The 20,818-nt window shown below is 45.7% G+C and overlaps 1 protein-coding gene across 1 annotated transcript in view; it reads right to left on the minus strand.

Annotated features, from left to right (window-relative positions):
- The window catches only part of LOC147748805 (zinc finger CCCH domain-containing protein 10-like), a 37,997-nt gene extending 17,788 nt beyond the window's left edge, over nucleotides 1-20,209 (minus strand). The window contains exon 1 of the mRNA XM_086963897.1: nucleotides 20,075-20,209. The gene's annotated coding sequence lies outside the window, so the exon portion shown is untranslated. The remainder of the gene's footprint in view (nucleotides 1-20,074) is intronic.
- Nucleotides 20,210-20,818: the final 609 nt, after the last annotated feature.

The raw sequence follows: 20,818 nt of genomic DNA on the forward strand, positions 1-20,818 counted from the left end.
GTTAAGGGTCGATAGCAGGATCAAATTTAAAGCTCTTTGCATAGCCTATAAGGCCATTCACCAGACAGGACCGAAGTTTTTAAAAGAGGCTTTTCAGGTGTACATCCCCAAAAAGAATTAAGGTCAGCAGCTAGCTATCTTTTGACCGTCCCCCGGACAAGAACGGCTACATGGGGTGACAGACGATTCTTGGTAACAACTCCCGTGCTTTGGAACTCACTTCCTTTGCACAATAAAACTGCTCCCACCCTTATTAATTTCCGCAAATTACTGAAGACTTGGCTTTTCAATCAATGAGAACGTGCTCTGATTGGTGTTGTTATTCTGAGTATTTGCTGCGTCTAGACACCTTAGGGTATTAGTTGCGCACTAAAAATCCCCCCCCCCCCCAAAAAAAAAAGAGTGCTACCTCTCTATATGTGCAAACTAGTAAAAAAAAAAAAAAAAAAGATTTGCACTAGATGGCCCAAGCCAGCAAAGCAAGCCAATTTCATTTTGCCCGTTCGCAATTGAAACATGGTGTACATGGCCTACTGATGGATCCTTCCCACCACAGTAGACTGCTGCTTGCTGGTCTTCGAAATGGTATATTCCAATCTATTGTCTCTGTGATGGACCCTCACATGCCCACTAAAGTCGCCAGAATCACATGTGTTTCTAACACCATACTCTGCATTTTCCTAGCAACTCCCAGATCCTATCCGAGCTGTCGTTTTTCCTAGCTTGCTCAATTCACTAATGTTCTTGCACCCAGTGGGCTTCTATTGACTTACAGACAGTAGACTGCTCCCGCTTTGTCTTTATCCCACCCCCCACGCACAGTAATTCTTGTGTACAAATGCCCTATCAAGTATCCTATGGAGTCACATACCCTAAATGCACTCCAGTTTAAATGTAAATGTACAGGAATTTATATAGCGCAAATCACCGAGCGGTTTCTAAGCGCTTGCTTAGGGAACCCGTCCTGGTATTCCCCTGTGAGATAACCCCGGCAGGGTATCCGCAAGGTGAAAGCCAGGCATCCTGCCGCGAGGGGCCGTTGTGGAGATTAAGCAAGCTATTGCCCAGAGTTGCAGAGTGTGAACCAGTGAATCGAGTAGGCACCGGAGCGAGAATTGTCGAGTCCATGGCGCACATAGTCTTGGTTGCAGCGCACAGAGACCTTACACTGCCGCACACAGAGGAAAAAAATTAGAGGGAACATTGGAGATGGCTGGCGGTTTTTGAGCAGGTACGTGAGGGGATATAAAGGATGATTAACACAGTGGGGGTAAAGTAAATAGGCAGTTTCACGCGTATCGTAACTACAGTTAAAGGTAGCATGAAACGGGAAAGCTTAAGTACGCGGCTACGAAGTTTAGAAAAGATTGAGCAGTTTTAAATGTCATCTGGTGCATGAAAGGACAAAATAACGATATGGTAAGAAGCCTGTTTGAATTGGAACTTGAAGGGGGCTGTGGAAAGAGGGTTTCATAACGAGGGACGTAGGGTAATGATAACGGGTACCTAGGGCTGGAATGGAGGGGTGAGGAAAGAGACGTGGTAAGCGCATACCATAACCAATGAAACTTGTGATCATAACAGTAATCTAATTACGTGGGATACACCATGAGGCTTCTAGTAGGAACAGCACGCGGTTTGTCACTGCCAGACAATTTTTTTAATGAAAAAAGATGTCAATTATGTTTATTTTACACACGTTGTGGTATATTGAATAGTAATTTTTGTTTAATTGCTTTTCCAGTTACCCCTGACGAAGGGCCCATGGAGGCCCGAAATGCATTGGGTTTTTAATAAACTGCTTCTGATGAAATATGCTTCAGTACGTATTCTTGATTGAAGAGGTTCGGATGGCCCATCATGAATATGAGAAACATTGGAAATTGGCATTTCCTTGCATGTGGATAAAAAATGATCAAAGTTGGATTGAAGAAGTGAAAATAAGGACTAAATAGGATTCAACATTTTGAGTAAAGTTTTCTGCGTATGCAGCAGCTACAGTGCCATGGTTTGGGACACTATCTAGTGTCCCAGCGTTGTGATACACTATATCGGTTCCCATCACACAGTCTCCTGGAGGCAGGAAAAACAAGCTGAAAACCATTGTATTGCTTTTCCAGCTCAGAGGCTTTGAACTGTCAACGTCCATTAAGGGGTGTGAAAACACCCCAGGACATCGGCACCAGCCTCAGCAAGTTTTTTTCAAGGGGGAAAGGGGCTTGGGGCGGGACAGGGTTTAAAAGTGCCTCATAGGTACTTCTCCACACAAGGTCCCACCCCTTCAAGGCCCACCCCCTCTTCACAGAATGAGATTGTTGTTCAAGGTGGCAGGTATGATGAGAGTGGCATTATTTTGATTTTGCCTTAACGAGTCAGTAGCCCTGGGGTCCAGACTTGCATCTCCCTCCGACATCCATGTGAATCACTTCTATGGTGTAATCACGGCTTCCGGAGCGCATGCATGACCCGTATTTACCGGATCACATTGTTGAGAGCAGCATGCCTCATGAACACCTCACATTCAGTGTTTTAAAATGTAGAGCAAAGGCCAGCTCTGATTGTTACACTCTGGTCATGTGCTACTAATTGGGGGTGTGATTTGGCAATAGTTTACAGAGCCAGTGTCGTTCTGTTGCCTGCCCAGGATGGCAAGGTTTGTCCTTTCCTTTGTATGGTGATAGGATCAACCTTGGCATGGACATGAAAACCAGCTAACTCTGCAAAACCTCAACCAGTGAACTAAAGTTAGTGTTACACGCGTGGAGCAATGCACTTTTTCGGGGTTTGGCCGATGAGGCGCTGTAGACTGTCTGCTGTAAACAGACGACTGTAAAGCCATATATATGCAGAAGGAACACTGCCAACTTAAAAGCGCCCTACATTTCTACAAAAGTTACTTGATAGTCGTTACCATGGCGTTCTAGATACTATTCACACCCGATCTGGGCAAGACCCTGCTTATCATGATCACAAATGCTTCTGCTGGAGACGGTTTACTACTGATCCTCTAAAAACATTCAAGAATGAGGGAGGGAGGTACGACCACCTATCTTCCAGAGTTGCAGTCACTCTCTAAATGTAGCCAGATGTAGGCCACATCAATGGACAGCACCCTAGTTAAGCAATGGTGCGTAAACAGTGAGTACCTGCGGAAAACAGATATCCTATTAGCATCCGCGGTACTTTAAACACACAGGAGCGATCACTGCAGTGTCCAGGCCGTTACACCCTGCTGAGATTTAACGAGTGAAAACATACTTTTAGTTGCCCAAAAGGCGTCAAGGCGCCAATTGGGGGACACGCACAGACTACTTTTCTTTGGAGTTATGAAGCCTGGAGTACGGGGAGACTAGCAGAGTGCAGTTTACACTGCACACAAAGATTAACAGAAATGTATCAATTTATGAGCAGCCTTTGCCAACGCTGTGCTCCCTATAAGAATACCCACTCACCCCCACACAGGAATTGCCCCACAGAGCAGTAGGCGATGGGGGTCCCCTAGGCACTGAAGTTTGTTTTTCGGGGTACAGGCTTGCCGCGGGAGAGCTCTGCAGCCAGTAGACGTCTGCTCTTCAGCGTCCAAACCGTATCCGTTCCCAACCTCGGAAGCCTGAAGAGGCGCTTTGACGCATCCGGCGCTCCAGCATGTTGTGGGCGCTGCAGGTTCACATGCATTGAACCCTGTGCCCACGGTCTGCGCAGTTACTGGGGTGTCTCTGGCTATTACTCGTCAGGGGAACCCCCCTCCACCACGATCAGGGAACCTCCCGCCGTGTGCGTACTGACAGACATGTTTATTAAAGCCCTGATCAATCGCCTTATTACGCTGGTGCAGTTTTACAGAGTTCCCACATGCTTATTTTCAAACGATAAACACCTCTTAACTGTGCTGATGTGAAGTACTGCATCTCTCTTTCCTTGTCCCCCTAATTCCACCAATAACATGACAGTGAATTTATGGTTGGACCGTTATTGTTAATTTATTTGGCTGGAGTATTTCTTCTGCCACAAGCGCTGCACAAAAATGCAAAGGCAACAAGCATTTGCAATGCAATAGGTCTCGCATTAGGAAAGTTAGAGGTATTAGTATTGTAAATGACAAATTTTTTATTTATGTTTTTGTTTTGAAAATAGCGAAATTAATAACTGTCATTTACAATGCCAGTAGTGGAAACGTTTGCAAACGTGACACCTATAGAATTTTTAATGCAATAGGTGTTGTATTTACATGACTTAGATGTATTAATATTAAAAATAACAATGGGTTTTTTTTTTTAAATAATACTTAAATAAAAGTTATTGTAATTTATAATGGCAATAGTTTAAACTTTGCAAATAACTTTTTGGAAGATTATGTTTAGTGTATTTTATTGTGATGAAAATCCAAGAACAGAAGTGAAATATTAACATTTGTTTGTGACATTTGTAATAAAGTTTGAAAACATTGAGAGAACATGTTAGAACCAGTTGTTGATTGGTTGCACAGAGTGATGCTGTGGCGTTGAGTGGTGCTGTCTGTGGCGTCGAGTGGTGCTGTCTGTGGCGTGGAGGGGTGCGGCCGAGTGATGCTGGGGTGGGGCCGAGTGATGCTGGGGTGGGGCCGAGTGATGCTGGGGTGGGGCCGAGTGATGCTGGGGTGGGGCCGAGTGATGCTGGGGTGGGGCCGAGTGATGCTGGGGTGGGGCCGAGTGATGCTGGGGTGGGGCCGAGTGATGCTGGGGTGGGGCCGAGTGATGCTGGGGTGGGGCCGAGTGATGCTGGGGTGGGGCCGAGTGATGCTGGGGTGGGGCCGAGTGATGCTGTGGTGGTCTTGCTGAGTGATGCTGTGGTGGTGCTAAGTGGTGCTGAGTGATGCTGGGGTGGCGCCGAGTGGTGCTGTGGTGGCGCTGAGTGATGCTGTGGTTGTGAGGGAAGAAAGAACGAAAGAAAGGAAGAAGGGAAGAATGGAAGAAGGGAGGAAGGGAGGAAGGGAAAGAAAGGAATGAAAGGGAGGAAAGGAAGGAATGGAAGAAAGAAAAAGGCAAGAAAGGATGGAAAGGAAGGAAAGAAAAGAAGGAAAGAAAGCATGAATGGAAAGAAAGAAAGGATTCTAACTGCAAGTGTTAACATGAACAGGCTTGTTTTGAAGATGTAGTCCCCAAATTTGAGATTTCATGACAGAGATCAATCAATCAGGAGTTTGTTAAAGCGCAACTACTCACCCGTAAGGGTCTCAAGGCGCTAGGGGTGGGGGGGGGGGTGCAGGTTCCATTCCATCAAGGAGGGGGTCTGTCGAAGAGCCAGGCTTTGAGGTTGCTTGCGAAGATGGGGAGCGGTGTCTGTCTGAGGTGGAGCGGAAGGGTGTTCCATGCTTTGGCCGCTAGGAAGGAGAGGCCTCCCGATCTGGTCTTTCTGGTGCAGGGGACCTTGGCGTAGGAAAGCTGGGCTGATCGTAGGGTCCTTTGGGGTGTGTGGAATTTGAGCCGGCTGTTCAGGTATGCTGGTCCGGTGCCGTGGAGGGCCTTGTGTGCGTGGGTGAGCATCTTAAAGGTGATTCTCGCCTCGATGGGGAGCCAGTGGAGTGTGCGCAGGTGCTGGGAGATGTGGCAGTGTTTTGGCAGGTTGAGGACCAGTCTTGTGGCGGCGTTCTGGATGTTCTGCAGCTTGCGGATGAGATTTTTGTTTATTCCGGCGTAGAGTGCGTTGCCGTAGTCGAGTCTGCTGGTGACCAGGGCGTGAGTGACTGTCTTTCGGTGTTCGAGGGGGATCCATTTGAAGGTCTTACGAAGGAGGCTGTAAAACTTGAATTTTCTTAGAATAAAAAAACTAAAGTTACCAAATCTCATAAAGCCAGACAATTCCGGTCGGTGCACCTTGTTCCGGCGCAACTATGACGGATGCAGCCAAAAAATGCATGCATCCGTTAAAGACTTTTAAGTGACCCGTCTCTTTGTAGCTTTCAGGCCTCTGTAAGAACGTCTTCCTCTCTAGGCAAATCAGCCACCCACCAACTATCCATCCGCTCTAGCCAACTTGACACCCCCCTCCCTCAATCCTTCACTCAACCTGCCTTCCCATCTCAGTATGTCTGCCTGTCTCCTGGTCCATCCAACCAGCTATCCATCCTGTTGGTCTGTGTCTCATCCATCCAGGTGGTCTGCCTGTCTCCTTGTCTGTCCATCCAGCCGGTCTGCCTTGTCTCCTGGTCTGTCCATCCAGCCGGTCTGCCTGGTCTCCTGGTCTGTCCATCCAGCCGGTCTGCCTTGTCTCCTGGTCTGTCCATCCAGCCGGTCTGCTTGTCTCCTGGTCCGTCCATCCAGCTGGTCTGCCTGTCTCCTGGTCCATCCATCCAGTGGGTCTCCTGGTCCATCCTTCCATCCAGCCAGTCTGCCTGTCTCCTGGTCCATCCATCCATCCATCCATCCATCCATCCAGCCGGATGGATTAGAAAATAAATTCGGCATCCACCCGACTCAGAGCGGGGGGAACAGGGCACTCGAACACGTCCACGAGTACCAGCCGCCATCTTAGGGCTGGCTCGGGACGCGTTCTAGCTCTTCTCCACTTCCGGGAGAGAGCTATATAGAGCGAGCGAGCCCGCCGCTCTGAGATACTTATTTGCACATTTGACAGAGCACGAACGACCTCAGATCAATTAGCGCTGCTATTTGTTTTGATCTAGATATTTTAGGCTGCCATTGGAGCGTTAATAGAAATTTAAAAATTTTTTAAATTGTCATTGTTTTATTCATTCTGCGCTTTGGAACATCCTTTGCACCTTCACCCTGCGATTAGAAAATAAGTTCGGCACCTACCCGACTCATTAGAGCGGGGGGAACAGGGCACTCGAACACGTCCACGAGTACCAGCCGCCATCTTAGGGCTGGCTCGGGACGCGTTCTAGCTCTTCTCCACTTCCGGGAGAGAGCTATATAGGCCTCGCTCACCCAGGATGGGCAGCGGGCGCGCGTCGAAGACGCGCCTAAGACAAGCCCGTCTGTGCCCGTCCGAGCCAGATCCGGGCCCAGGGCCACTCCCCCTGGTCCTGCTGCTATTCATAATTCTCCATCTATCCTATGCTACACCTCCGCACAACTGAAACAGTGGAACACAGGTGTGGGTAGGTCCTGCAATTTATTATTGTTATGTAAACACCTGCCTACTTCACCTACATCTTGTGTAGGTTGCGCTTTTTCCTTGCCACCCCCACAGCACGCGACAAACACTACATCCTACTCCCAGGAAACCCCCAGTGCTTCTCCATTAACTAACCAATATGTAAAAGCAGCATTAATCAATGTACGCTCACTCCCCCAACATAGTCTGGTAATAAGGGAGACTATTATTAACCAAGAACTGGATATACTTCTTATTACCGAGTCATGGGTAAACGAAGCATCTGGCCCTGATTTTGTACTGGCTACCCCAGAAGGCTATTGTGTAGCTAGACAAGACAGGACTTCAGGTCGAGGTGGAGGTTCAGCCATCATTTATAGGGACATCTATCGAATAAAATGTGATCCCATCCACAGCAACAACTGCGAAGCTATTACATTCACTATTAATCTTACCCAGAAACAAGCTTTTAAAGGGACACTTGTGTATAGACCTCCAGGAACACGCACTAAATTTTTAGCCACTCTTACTGATATCACGGAATCAGTAATAGGTTCACCAAACTATACCATTCTTGGGGACTTCAATTTTCCACTTGAAAACATGGAAAATTATGATACAGCCCAACTTATCGCTGACATGCAGGCAACAGGATTGCAGCAGCTAGTGAGGGGCCCCACGCACAATGCTGGGCACACATTGGATGGATTATTTACCAACGACCCCAAAATTGAGACACCAGTAGTACTTCCTTTGATATGGTCTGACCATCAAGCCATAATTTTTAGGATTAAACTGTTACCCCTTAAACCTTCTAAGGCTAAAGTCTGCTCGTTGGTGGGGGCACGGATGTGGAACAAGGCAGACATGCCGCATTTCACTAATCTCTTGATATCATCTATTCCAGAAAACATAGGTGATACTGAGACCATGTCCACGACTTTTCAGGAATGGATTTTAAATGCAGCCAACCAAGTTGCACCTGAAAAATGCTATCGCCCCAATAGAGCTACTCCATCTGCTCAATGGTACACAGAGGAACTGCGCCTCCAGCGTCAGTACTGTAGAAATCTTGAAAGGCGTTGGAGGAAACATTACAGTCCCTCTGCTAAGCAAGATTATAAGAGTGCTCTAGCAATTTATAAAAAAGCTATTAACACGCAAAAGAATCTCTTTTACACTGGCCAAATTGAGCAAGCACATAACTCAGCTAGGATGCTCTTTCAAGTGGTAAATTCTCTTTCCAATCCAAGTGGACCTGTGATTGAGAACTCGCAGGAATTATGTGATTCATTAGCTACCTTTTTTAAAACCAAGGTGATGGACATCTATTCTACTTTTTCTAATGAACAAGCAGGAAAAACTGATGCTATACCCAATATTTGTCCAGTACTCAATCATCCCTCCTTTGATCAGTTTCAACCAGCTACTGAAGATCAGATCAGTGCACTGTTTTGTAAGATTAAATCAGGTTCCCCACTCGATCCTTGCCCCCCCACTATAATGAATAAATTACAGAATGTTATTACACAGCCGCTAACCGAAATATGCAACTCCATATTCAAATCAGGTGTCTACCCAGCAAGCTGGAAGAAGGCCATTGTTAAACCTTTAATTAAAAAGCCTTCCTTAGACCCCACTATTTCGTCCAATTACAGGCCTATTGCCTGCCTTCCCTTCACGTCCAAAATCATAGAGGCAACCATGAATAAACAGCTCTCAGAGTTTATTGAACATCATAAACTCTTAGATGACACTCAGTTCGGGTTCCGGAGGGAACACGGAACTGAGACAGCACTAATAAAAGCCTCGGACGAAATTAGAGAGATTATGGACTCAGGAGGAGCTGCAGTTCTTATATTATTGGACCTGTCGGCGGCCTTTGACACGGTCGACCACACCATCTTGGTCGACCGTGTCGCGACTCTTGGAATCAATCATCTGGCCAAAGACCTTATAGCCTCCTTTTTAGCCAACCGTAGACAGGCAGTAAAGCTGGGCAATTACTATTCGCCCACCACAGAATTGCCTTGTGGAGTCCCTCAAGGATCCTCGCTAAGTCCTACACTTTTCAACATTTATGTTTCGGACTTAGCGAGGGTCATTAAATCCCATGGGATGCGTGTAACCACCTATGCCGATGATACCCAGCTTGTGTTGGCGGTGCACAAGAATGGCCCTGTGGTGGCAGCTAAGTTCCAGGAGGGATTACTGGATGTACAATCATGGATGCACAGTAATTGCCTGAAACTTAATGCGGAGAAGACTGAGGTTATGACCTTTGGCACAATTTCCCCAGAATTGTCCCACACATGGTGGCCCAGTCAGATGGCCCCCCCCCCGGTACCAGTCACTAAGGTCAGAAATCTGGGAGTGATTTTTGATAACAGGTTATCTTTTGGATGCCATGTTAACAAGGTGGTTTCGGCTGCTTTCTTTGTACTGAAGAAAATAAAAAAAACTCTTGCCGTATCTACCAGTATCTGCAGGAAAAACGCTAGTTACCACCCTAGTATTTTCAAAATTAGATTATGGAAATGCTCTCTTTCTTGGTACACACAAATATATCTTAAACAAACTTCAGTCCGTCCAAAACATGGCAGCACGGATCCTGCTTAACATCCCTAGGCGACATTCCACTTCTGCAGCCATTCGCCATCTCCATTGGTTAAGGGTCGATAGCAGGATCAAATTTAAAGCTCTTTGCATAGCCTATAAGGCCATTCACCAGACAGGACCGAAGTTTTTAAAAGAGGCTTTTCAGGTGTACATCCCCAAAAAGAATTAAGGTCAGCAGCTAGCTATCTTTTGACCGTCCCCCGGACAAGAACGGCTACATGGGGTGACAGACGATTCTTGGTAACAACTCCCGTGCTTTGGAACTCACTTCCTTTGCACAATAAAACTGCTCCCACCCTTATTAATTTCCACAAATTACTGAAGACTTGGCTTTTCAATCAATGAGAACGTGCTCTGATTGGTGTTGTTATTCTGAGTATTTGCTGCGCCTAGACACCTTAGGGTATTAGTTGCGCACTAAAAATCCCCCCCCCCCAAAAAAAAAGAGTGCTACCTCTCTATATGTGCAAACTAGTAAAAAAAAAAAAAAAGATTTGCACTAGATGGCCCAAGCCAGCAAAGCAAGCCAATTTCATTTTGCCCGTTCGCAATTGAAACATGGTGTACATGGCCTACTGATGGATCCTTCCCACCACAGTAGACTGCTGCTTGCTGGTCTTCGAAATGGTATATTCCAATCTATTGTCTCTGTGATGGACCCTCACATGCCCACTAAAGTCGCCAGAATCACATGTGTTTCTAACACCATACTCTGCGTTTTCCTAGCAACTCCCAGATCCTATCCGAGCTGTCGTTTTTCCTAGCTTGCTCAATTCACTAATGTTCTTGCACCCAGTGGGCTTCTATTGACTTACAGACAGTAGACTGCTCCCGCTTTGTCTTTATCCCACCCCCCACGCACAGTAATTCTTGTGTACAAATGCCCTATCAAGTATCCTATGGAGTCACATACCCTAAATGCACTCCAGTTTAAATGTAAATGTACAGGAATTTATATAGCGCAAATCACCGAGCGGTTTCTAAGCGCTTGCTTAGGGAACCCGTCCTGGTATTCCCCTGTGAGATAACCCCGGCAGGGTATCCGCAAGGTGAAAGCCAGGCATCCTGCCGCGAGGGGCCGTTGTGGAGATTAAGCAAGCTATTGCCCAGAGTTGCAGAGTGTGAACCCGTGAATCGAGTAGGCACCGGAGCGAGAATTGTCGAGTCCATGGACATTTTAGGACTCAAGACCTCGCCGAGCCGGGAATTGAACCCTGGTACCGGGCTGACCTCTGCTTCCAGGTCTGCCTCCTCTAACCAGTGAGCCACACTTCTCCTACCAGCACTATCGCGTTCCTGTATGGGCTTTGCTTTTTTGCTGCCAGGATGTTTCAAGCATAAAATGAGGTTTGCTACTAAAATAATTTTGTTACCTATCTTATGATATCTCATGTTTGTGGAAGTTAATTAAGAACCTATTGGGATTAGTAAATACAAAAATGACTACTTACCTATATCCCATTTGCACCTTTATTTGGTAGGTTATAATTTTGAATTATAGTGTCCCTTTCAAGGTGATTGCTTCTGAGAGTGTAACATCAATGAAAGATCACGAAGGGTTAAATAACAGAGGAATGAACAAAGTCACTTCACTGTGCCTCTGCTTGAAGGACACCTAAAGAAGGTTAGTTCAACCAGAGGGACAGATACCAATTGTCCCTTATGAAATCAACAGCGCCCAAATCCATATAGCATTAATGTTGTGTGGACACCTGACAGATAGACACAGTGGAAATTTGACATAGTTTGTTGGTGAAGGAAATCAATTGTGCCACTAAAGACACCCATGCCTAATTGATGCCTGGATCTGCACTCAAACAGAAGACTACTATAAAATTCTAGTTTTTTAACCTTTTCAGCTGTGTCCTCATGATAGGACACTAACTTACAACATTTAAAAACAAACATTTGCAATGCAATAGGTCTAGCATTACTGATAGTTTGAGGTATTGGCGCCGCAAATAAGAATGCAACGCCAATAGCTCATACTTACAGACCTAGTGCATTGCAAGTGATTGCATAGTGAGCCTGGAACCAGCACTGCATGTCTAGGTGCAGTGCCGCAAGCTGTTCCTAGAGGTCCCTAGTGAGCAAGGAACCAGCACTGCTTGTCTAGGTACAGCACCGCAAGCTGCTCCTAGAGGTCCCTAGTGAGCATCATAAACTTTGCAGATATGGCAAACGCACCCTACCCATAATGCACTGCATGCAAGACAGTACCACAAGTACATTCAAATAGCTATGTCCATATATACAATCAGTAACTTTGAAATGTGACAAAAGAAGGGCCAGCCGCCTAAAGAAGGTAATAGTGAAGATAGTCCACCCAGACCAGACTTGTGGGATACCGGGTCAGCCTGGATCAGGAAAAGGCGTTTAACCCCATTACCCATGAGTTGATGGACCAGACACTCAGAGCACTGGGGCTGAGAGATTTCTTCTGTGACGCGGTGACACAATGTATAGAGATATCTCTAGCACTGCGTGGGTTAATGGCTGGAAAACGGTCCCCTTCCCCGTCCTGTCAGGCAAGGCTGTCTGCTCTCCCCTCCTCTGTTCATCTGAATGATTGAACTCCACCCCGAACGCATCAGACAGAACAGGAACGTCAGAGGAGTGATACTCCCAGGAAGCAAAGAAAAGGGCGAAGTGAAGTGTTCCCTCTAAATGGACGACGTCTTAGTCTTCTGCGCAGATGGACCATCTGTGAGAGAACTGGAGAGGACTAGTACCAAGTTTGGAAATGCGTCAGGAGCGCAGATCATCAGCGCCAAGTCGGAAACCTTACTCTTCTGACACTGGACCCCCTCCCAAGACCCACAGCTATTCCCCGTCAAGCAGGACTTCCTGAAGGTCCTTGAAGTCTGGTTCGACAGAGAACGTACCGCGGAGAAGACATGAGAAATGAGACTGGCGATGACAAGGCGGAACTCTGGAGCCTCCGGGAGCTGATGATCGAAGGGAAGTCTTGGGGTTCTGGGGAACAAGACTGTGCCAGTACTCCAGTACGTCACCAAAGTGTGGCCTTTGCAGCCCCGCACGGCCAGGGCCACCATAAGAATGATCTTCTACTTAATCTGGAGCTCAAAGATGGACAGGGTGAAGAGGGTAGTGATGTTTAGGCCCACAACAAGAGAGTGCAAGACATCCTGAGGGAAATCTTTGTGTGCCACTGCACGAGGAGCACCCTGAGGAGCAAAGGCGAGAGCCAAGTCTGCTTTCTGATGGCACAATTCTTCCTGTTGCCAACATGGAGGCGCCTCGAATGAGCAGAGTGGGTGAGCGCCGTCCCATACAACTGTGAGACCCTATGGTTCTACAAGGAAGTGGAGAAGTTCATTAGGGAGTCCAGGCTGAAGCCTGCTGCCCCCGCCACATATCCCCGAAGCTTGTCCAATGCCAGATACGAGCAAAGGACATCAGCGATACCGATTGGCGCCCTCCCCTCTGCAACAGCGGACCACATGTGGGGAAACATTGCATCCAAGAGCCTGACCAACCAGCACAAAGACTTCGCCTGGATGGCCATCCAAAGAGGGCTTCCTGTGAGAGCCTTCATGCATTCAAGAGGACTCAACCAATACAAGTCCTGCCCAAGAGGGTGCATTGCGGACAAGACAACATACCATCTCTTCTGGGAGTGTGCATATGTACAGGACCTGCTAAGGCCCTCGGCACAGAGCCTAGGGCCTGGATATCGATGCCCTGCATGACTACGAACTCTAAAGTATGGTTTGTTCCCAGGAACACACGCACTGAGTGACCTCCAGAAGTTGCTGGAGGCTTCTGTGTTGATTTAAAGATGTTCTTCTGTTTTCCAGAAACCGCTTGGTAGTAGGGAAGGAGACATCGACCCGGACGTGCCATAAGATGATCCACAGCCTCTTGCGTGACTACACAGCACTTGAGGGATCAGATGAAGGCTGCGATGACGAAACCAGAGGACCCAAAGGGGTCCCCTTGTAACCTCACACAGGGGGGCCTGGAAGGCTCAGGCAACAAAGACGACAGCTGAGGACCCAAGAGGTCCCCCTTCCCATACCTGGGGGGGGCTCCAGAGGGGCCACTAACCTGTTTTTTCCACACGCCCAGGAACCGGTATGTGACAGGGGAGAGGAGAAGGTGGATGAAGACAGGTGGAGTAAATGTACTTATTTACTATATGTATTTGACTGACGTGACCTTTTTCCTTCACAGGTAAACGGTCAATGGAATAGCCTATGCATTTATTGTCAAGTTTGCTACTAACGAAAAAGTAGGGCTTCGTGGAAGGTGATGATTGAAGTCTCTGAACCAGAGACGAGGCCTAACAAGGGTTAGAAATGAAAAAATAAATAAATAAATCCACCCCACCCATAATGCATTTCATGCAAGAGAGTACCACAGTATATTCAATTAGTAGCTTTGAAATGAAACAAAATAATTATTATATTAATTCCGGATTAGGTTATACTCTATGTGGAGCTGATGAAGAGAAATTTATAGAAGGTCTAATATAGATGCGTAGGTGCAGTATCGCGAGCTGCGCCTAGAGGTCCGTGGTGAGCCTCAAACTTTTGGTCACATATGGCACTCCCTTAATGCATTGCAAGCAAGGCAGTACCACGAGTACATTCAAATAGCTAGGTTCATTTGAACAATTAGTAGCTTTGAAATGTGACAAAATTATTATATAAATTCCGATTAGGAGCTATGTGGTGCTGATGAAGGGAAATTTATAGAAGGTCTAATATAAATGTGAGATGTGTGGGTTCAGTACCACGAGCTGGGTCTAGAGGTCCCCAGTGAGCACCCTACCCATAATGCATTGCATGCAAGATAGAACCACAGTACATTAAATATATACAATTAGTAGCTTCGAAATGCGAAAGAAAAAACATGTATTATTTTAATTTCGGATTAGCATATACTCTATGTGGAGCTGATGAAGGGAAATGTTCAGAAGGTCTAATATAGATGTGTAGGTGCAGTACCGCTAGCTGCGCCTAGAGATACTGTCATGTTGCGGCGTCTTGCCGTTCCTAGGTGGCCGCTGAACACATACAGAAGACCGGGATCCTCACTTCCGGGCGGAAGTAGAGTCCCGGGTCTAGTCTTTCTTTGAACCGCCTTCCTCCACTGAAACGCTTCCGGGGGATACGCATAAACACTGCGTTTCCCGCCCGCTCTGCGCTTCGGATTCTTGCCTGAATCCTGGTTCGCGACCAGTTCCTGAAGGCGCTTGCACTTCAGGTAGGCCTTTTGTTCCGCGCCCATTCTTCGTTCCGGTCTTGCCGGAAAACTCCTAATCTCCCTACGCAGGAGTGCGACCAGTTTCCTGAAATCGAAATGCTGGGGCGCCTTCTGGTTTCCTTTGTACTAAGCGCAGGAGCGCTTGCTGCTGCATAACTAGGTCAACGCTGGAGCACTGTTTCGCCTCTTTCCGCGCAGGAGCGCTTTATGTTTCATGACAGTAGCGCTGGGGCGCTTTAGGTTCTTTGTTTGTGTCCGCGCAGGAGCGCTATTTATCATTATTTTGTGTCCACGCAGGAGCGCTAGTCATTATTATTTTGTGCCCGCGCAGGAGCGCTACATCTTGCATGACAGTTCAGCGCTGGAGCGCTATTGGGTATTAGGCTGTGTCTGTGCAGGAGTGCTTGTGGTTATTTCCTTTTATCGCGCAGGAGCGCTTGCCTTATTTTTCCTTCCTTCACTGGAGCACCTATGCTTTCCTTGGTTCAAAGGACTTCATGAGCCCTGGTGAGTGACGGATAGGTGTCTCTGTTCTGTATGTGTTTGGAGGTCTACTTGGGAAGTGGGAGGTGTGGGTCTCTTTCTAATTGGGTCCCTCTTGTCTCCCCAGTTGGTGCCCAAGATCCTACCCAAGATCTACTCCCACAAGATTCTTTCCGTTCCTTTTTTGGCTCCCTTCCCTGGTTCCATCTAATCCCTGCCGGGTAAATCTCTCCGCACGGGGTCAGGTGGGTACTTCACAAGCAAAGGTAAGACTTGTGGGGTACACAACAGATACCTAGTGAGCATCAAACATTTGGTCACATATGGTACTCCCACAACATATTGCATGCAAGACAGTACAACGAGTACATTCAAATAGCTATGTCCATATATACAATTAATAGCTTTGAAATGTGACAAAACAATCATATTAATTACGATTAGGTTGTACTCTATGTAGAGCTGATGAAGGGAAATTTATAAAAGGTCTAATATAAATTTGAGATATGCTAGTGAGTAAAGTAACCACTGCCAACCTTCTTTAGGATCAAGTGAGTGTCCTGTCTGAAGGCCTTTAGGAAAATAGTGCCTTGAGGCTGTAATTAAAACCTAGGTCATAACATATGCTATAGGGCAGTGGTCTTCAAACTTTTTAATGCCACGCCCCCCCAGTGGGTGAAAAAAATTATCAGGGACCCCCTTATAATTTTTCAACATTATTTTATTAAATTGGCAATGTTTAAATATGTCTATACGTATTTAAACATTGCAGTTACGTTCTCTTAACGTTTTAAAAATACAATCCAATCCATGATTGCCAAATATACTATTCTGGCCAAGCAGGCCTTACTTGTACCGTATCATACATGTACAACATCTGCCTTGGGACTATTATAAGTGGGGGTGAGGGGTTTGAAGAATATTTGGAGTCCCTTCCCTTTGGACACCTTCTCCCAGCTAGAATATAAAGGACAAAACATGTTAGCGATGGGCCATTACAGAGCGGCTTTGTGACGCTCTTTGTCAGCTTAAAACAAAGCACTGTTATCAGCTAAATGCTTCTTTTGAGCAGAGCCTGGCGCCCCCCCTGGGATCAGTTGGGGCCCCCCTAGGGGGGCCCGCCCCCCAGTTTGAAGACCACTGCTATAGGGGGTGTCCTCATGGGAGGTTACAAAAAGAGACAGGGCGGTACTGAGGAGGGACTACTAAGCCTAATGACCAATAAAAAGCCACCATTTACAAAGGACAGGGAAGGAGCCAATTAAAAAGATGAGCGGAAAGTAGGCGGAGCTTTATGCACATATCCTGAATACAGCATGTCTCGGAGAGACAGCGCAATCGCTGCCTTGGCGAGACCTAAAAATTATCTAGGACTGAAGACAGTAAATTAGCCCCCTAAAACGGTTCAAGAGAAAGTACACAAGCCAATTATCCGCTGTCATAATGATACAAAAAAAACTAAAAAAAACAAGGCAGCAGCGTGCTGCCATCGCTAGTCGGTGAGGGAAAACAACTGTGCACCTTCCTATCTGGCACACACTGTGGAGTTACTTCGCAAGAGGGAAACAGGATAGACAATGACAAAGGGACTGGGCTGCAATTAAGGAAAGCACTGATAACACTAGCCTACAACTTTTCAATAGATTTTAATAGAAAAATAGCTACAGGTCTGTAGCAACAGTGTTACAAGGCAGAAACTGATGCTAGGTATTAAGGCTTCTGTAATACAAATATTACTTGGCTTTTTAAGGTCACCAGCAGCTGTTCTAACATTAAATATTGAGAAAGCATGCACACTTAAATTACAGTGCAGGCGCAGAGTGAGACTTTCATTTTTATGCACCCAGTAGAAAGCGCTTTACCTGGAACCTTCTAGGACTAGAAAAACTGACACTGTCCAACCCCCCACCCAAAAAGAGTTATATTTTTTAACTTTCATACAGTAAACTGGTCTAAAACAGCAGTGTTGAACTTGCTTCATCAAGAGCGGATGAATCACCACAAAAGCGATTGTTTAATATGACAAAAATTCAGAAGAGAAAGATGGCACAAAAGACAAAAAATGTAGGTGGCTCCAGTCATGCCCTGAAACACCACCAACATGTTCACGAACAGGACTTGTGGGCAACGTCGAGTTAAATATCTATGGGGTGACCCAGTATCCCTAAGAACCTGGTCAGTAAAGTACATTTTAAACAATTGGTTCATTCGGGTGCACTATGCATTTCTTCACTTATCCCGCCGGGCCGCCAAGTTACTAGGATCCTACGGGACCACATTGTTCTAGGCTGAGACTAAGGCACAGCCCACTGCATCTACAGCGAAACGCTGGATGCTACAAATATTTGGAAGAAATCCCGAGGAGCGATTTTACATTACTTTAAGAACTCTGAACTAAAGAAATAATCACCCTACGACACATAACACACTCCAAAGGAAAGCGGTCTGGGTCTACTTGGAGAACTCTCCATTTAAGGAATCATTTATTTAATAATCGTCCCTCAGCAAACTCTGCACTTAGACAGGAAAGCCCGGATGGGTCTATCTGGAGGCTGCCACACCTATCCCTACCCCCCACACCCAGTCCTGATGAAGACCCGGGTTGAAACGTCGACAAAACACAACAGTGGACCATTTTTCTAAGGATTCTGTTAATAAATCTGACTATTGCGGTTTACAGAACACTCTTAGTGACTTTGTAATATTGGTCACGCTCCCTCTTTCCCATTCCCATCCCTGTCACCAGAAATTGTCATTGTAAATACTGTATATTGCACTTGCACGTAATCTCACTGAGCACTAACAGTCACAATTTTCACATTGCACACCACTGTATAAAGTTGACAGTCTTTCTATACCTTAAAAAGAAAATGCTTATGAATGAATACAATTTATAAAGTATCTTGCAAATACTACGGCTGGTTTGGATTCCCCCCTTTTGAAACTGTACTCTGTTTTGATCTACTCATGTCTCAATGATTGAATACATTGTGTGAAATGTAAATATAAGTGAATACATAGTGCACCCAAATGAACCAATCGGTTAAAATGTACTTGTGGGCAACGTCAGCACACCTCTGCAATAGACGTACATTTACAATGGATGCATATGACACAAACCCCACCAACTACATTGGTTATTGCTGCAAAATCTACGAGCAATTTAGCAAAGTTAACGTAAATTTGATGTTTAAAACTGCCCCTTTTGGTATTGACCTCAATATCGAATTTATCAATGATCTGCCCAAATTGCTGGGGTCTAAATTTAGTAAATTTTCTTGTCTTGGCAAAGATGTTAACTCCACCAAATTTTTGCAGTAGCAGATGTAAAGTTTATTAAGATCTGTTTAATGCAAAATTCTAATTGGCAGCGTTACAAGGCCCGCTAAAAAGGTTACTACAGTTTATTTACTGTGTCACGTGCCATTCAGGCCATCGGCCACATTTGTGCTATAATTGCAGTTTTAAGCAACACAAAGTAGAATTTAGAGTTGAGATGCAGCACAAAGAAGAGGTAAACTCTCCAATACAAATATCGACGCACAGGTGCCCACGTAATAACCGCATGAGTGTAATATTGTAGAAATTACAAGCTGAGTGGGAAATCATACCGAGTTATCTTATGCCCGCTTTTGCAAGGATGCCTTTCAAAGCTTGGTCGCGCTTCTGTGCCCGTATTTAGATGATCTGTTTTTGCATTGAAAACCGAGGGGTTTCCCACAGTTCGTGTTCCGTTACATCCACTTTAAAACAATTTTCCGGAAGGTGGGGTATGCAAGGCAGTGCAAAATCAAACAGGAATGCACTTTTAGAAAGTAACTCTTTCCTTATGGAAACCAGTCATTTGCGACAAGCGTCCACCCGACTACGTATTCCAGAAATATGAACTTGATTTTTTACCAATCAAATAAAGGAGGAGACTCGCGGTCTGGAATGTGTTTGGAAAGGCTGCCTTTCATCATTTGGCAAGCCGAGGTTTGTGCCATGATGTGCACTCTAAGGGCAGCACTACTCGTAATGCAAAACCAGTACTTTTTCAAGTGCTTCTTGAAATAGTTTGGGAATGCTTAACTTTTTTTCCCTAAATATTCTAGGACTGGAAGAGTTAGAATAGTAAATTTACTTTTTTGACGTCCCCAAACCTTGTGCTGCCTCCAGGGACACAGTTCAAGGCAAGAAACTCAATCGAAACTGGAATGGGGGATGCAAAGGACGAGGACGGCGCAGTGAAGTTTCCGCCTTATTTTGCTGCGAGGGAATTCGCTTCTCTGTACTGCGACCTCCGCTCATACTCAATTCGTAAGGCGTAAATCGAACACTTAAACTCTGTACACTGAACGAAATTATTAATACCAGACATCTGACGCAGAGAGAATTTCAAAACAGATACGATTCAGGCGAAAGTAGATTAATTGAACATAAGGGCATGCAGATCAGGATCAAAGGTCCTTCTCTTCATTCTCTCGTTAAGGAGGAGCACAGACTTTCGACGCGAGGCCCGAACAAACTTCTATTCCCTCAAAAATAATCGACTGAACTTTGAAATACAGGCTAAATCATCTAGCAGCAGAAAGGATTTTTTTCCGGTAGATGCCATATATCGGTTCTAAAAGTAGAATGGTAACGTGACCCGCCTGTTACTTACACAGAGATATCGATAAATCCGGCTCAAAGACCGTCGTCGGTTATCGATCTTAGATTGACGACACGCACATTGCCATATATTCAATACTTCCGGGTCACATGGCAGCCAATCACCTAGTTGAACGTTTCATGTCGTCGCAGGAGAATGGAAGGATTCGTACAATGCAATGTGACCAGCGATTGGACAATTGTTAACACCTCAGCCAATCCTGCACCGCTGCACAAAACTCCGATTTGTCCTTTGGCTGTGACCGGTAGTTATTCAAGCCCCTGAGACGATAGTAGACTGCTATTTAATTTATTTATGCATTTTTATTCAGCGCGGACTTTACCCAAAGGCGTCAGAGCGCTTCACAATAGGAACAGAGATGAAACATGATGAAAAACATTACACAAGAACAGATTACAAAAGCAGACGTTATGTTACATAAGGTAATAGTGACATTTGTGAGCAAACAAAATACATGAGGTAGTAAAAATTGTGAGCAACCAAAAATACATGAGGTAGTAAAAAGTGCACAAGAGGAAAAAGTGACAAGTGTGCGGTTACAAGAGAAAAAATTTGAGGTATAATACTGCAATAAGTGCTAGACACTCAGGCACAAGAGCAAGCGTTACGTAGGCAAAGGTGGCACTTGTGCGTATCAAAGGTAAACACATGTGAGAGGTAGCAAACCGTGTGTTACAAGGGCAAAGTGGTGTGTGCATGTTACAAAAGGGCACCAAACACAAGTACATGGAAAAT

This window comes from Lissotriton vulgaris, chromosome 1_1, assembly GCF_964263255.1.
Source record: "Lissotriton vulgaris chromosome 1_1, aLisVul1.2, whole genome shotgun sequence".
Taxonomy (NCBI): Eukaryota; Metazoa; Chordata; class Amphibia; order Caudata; family Salamandridae; genus Lissotriton; species Lissotriton vulgaris.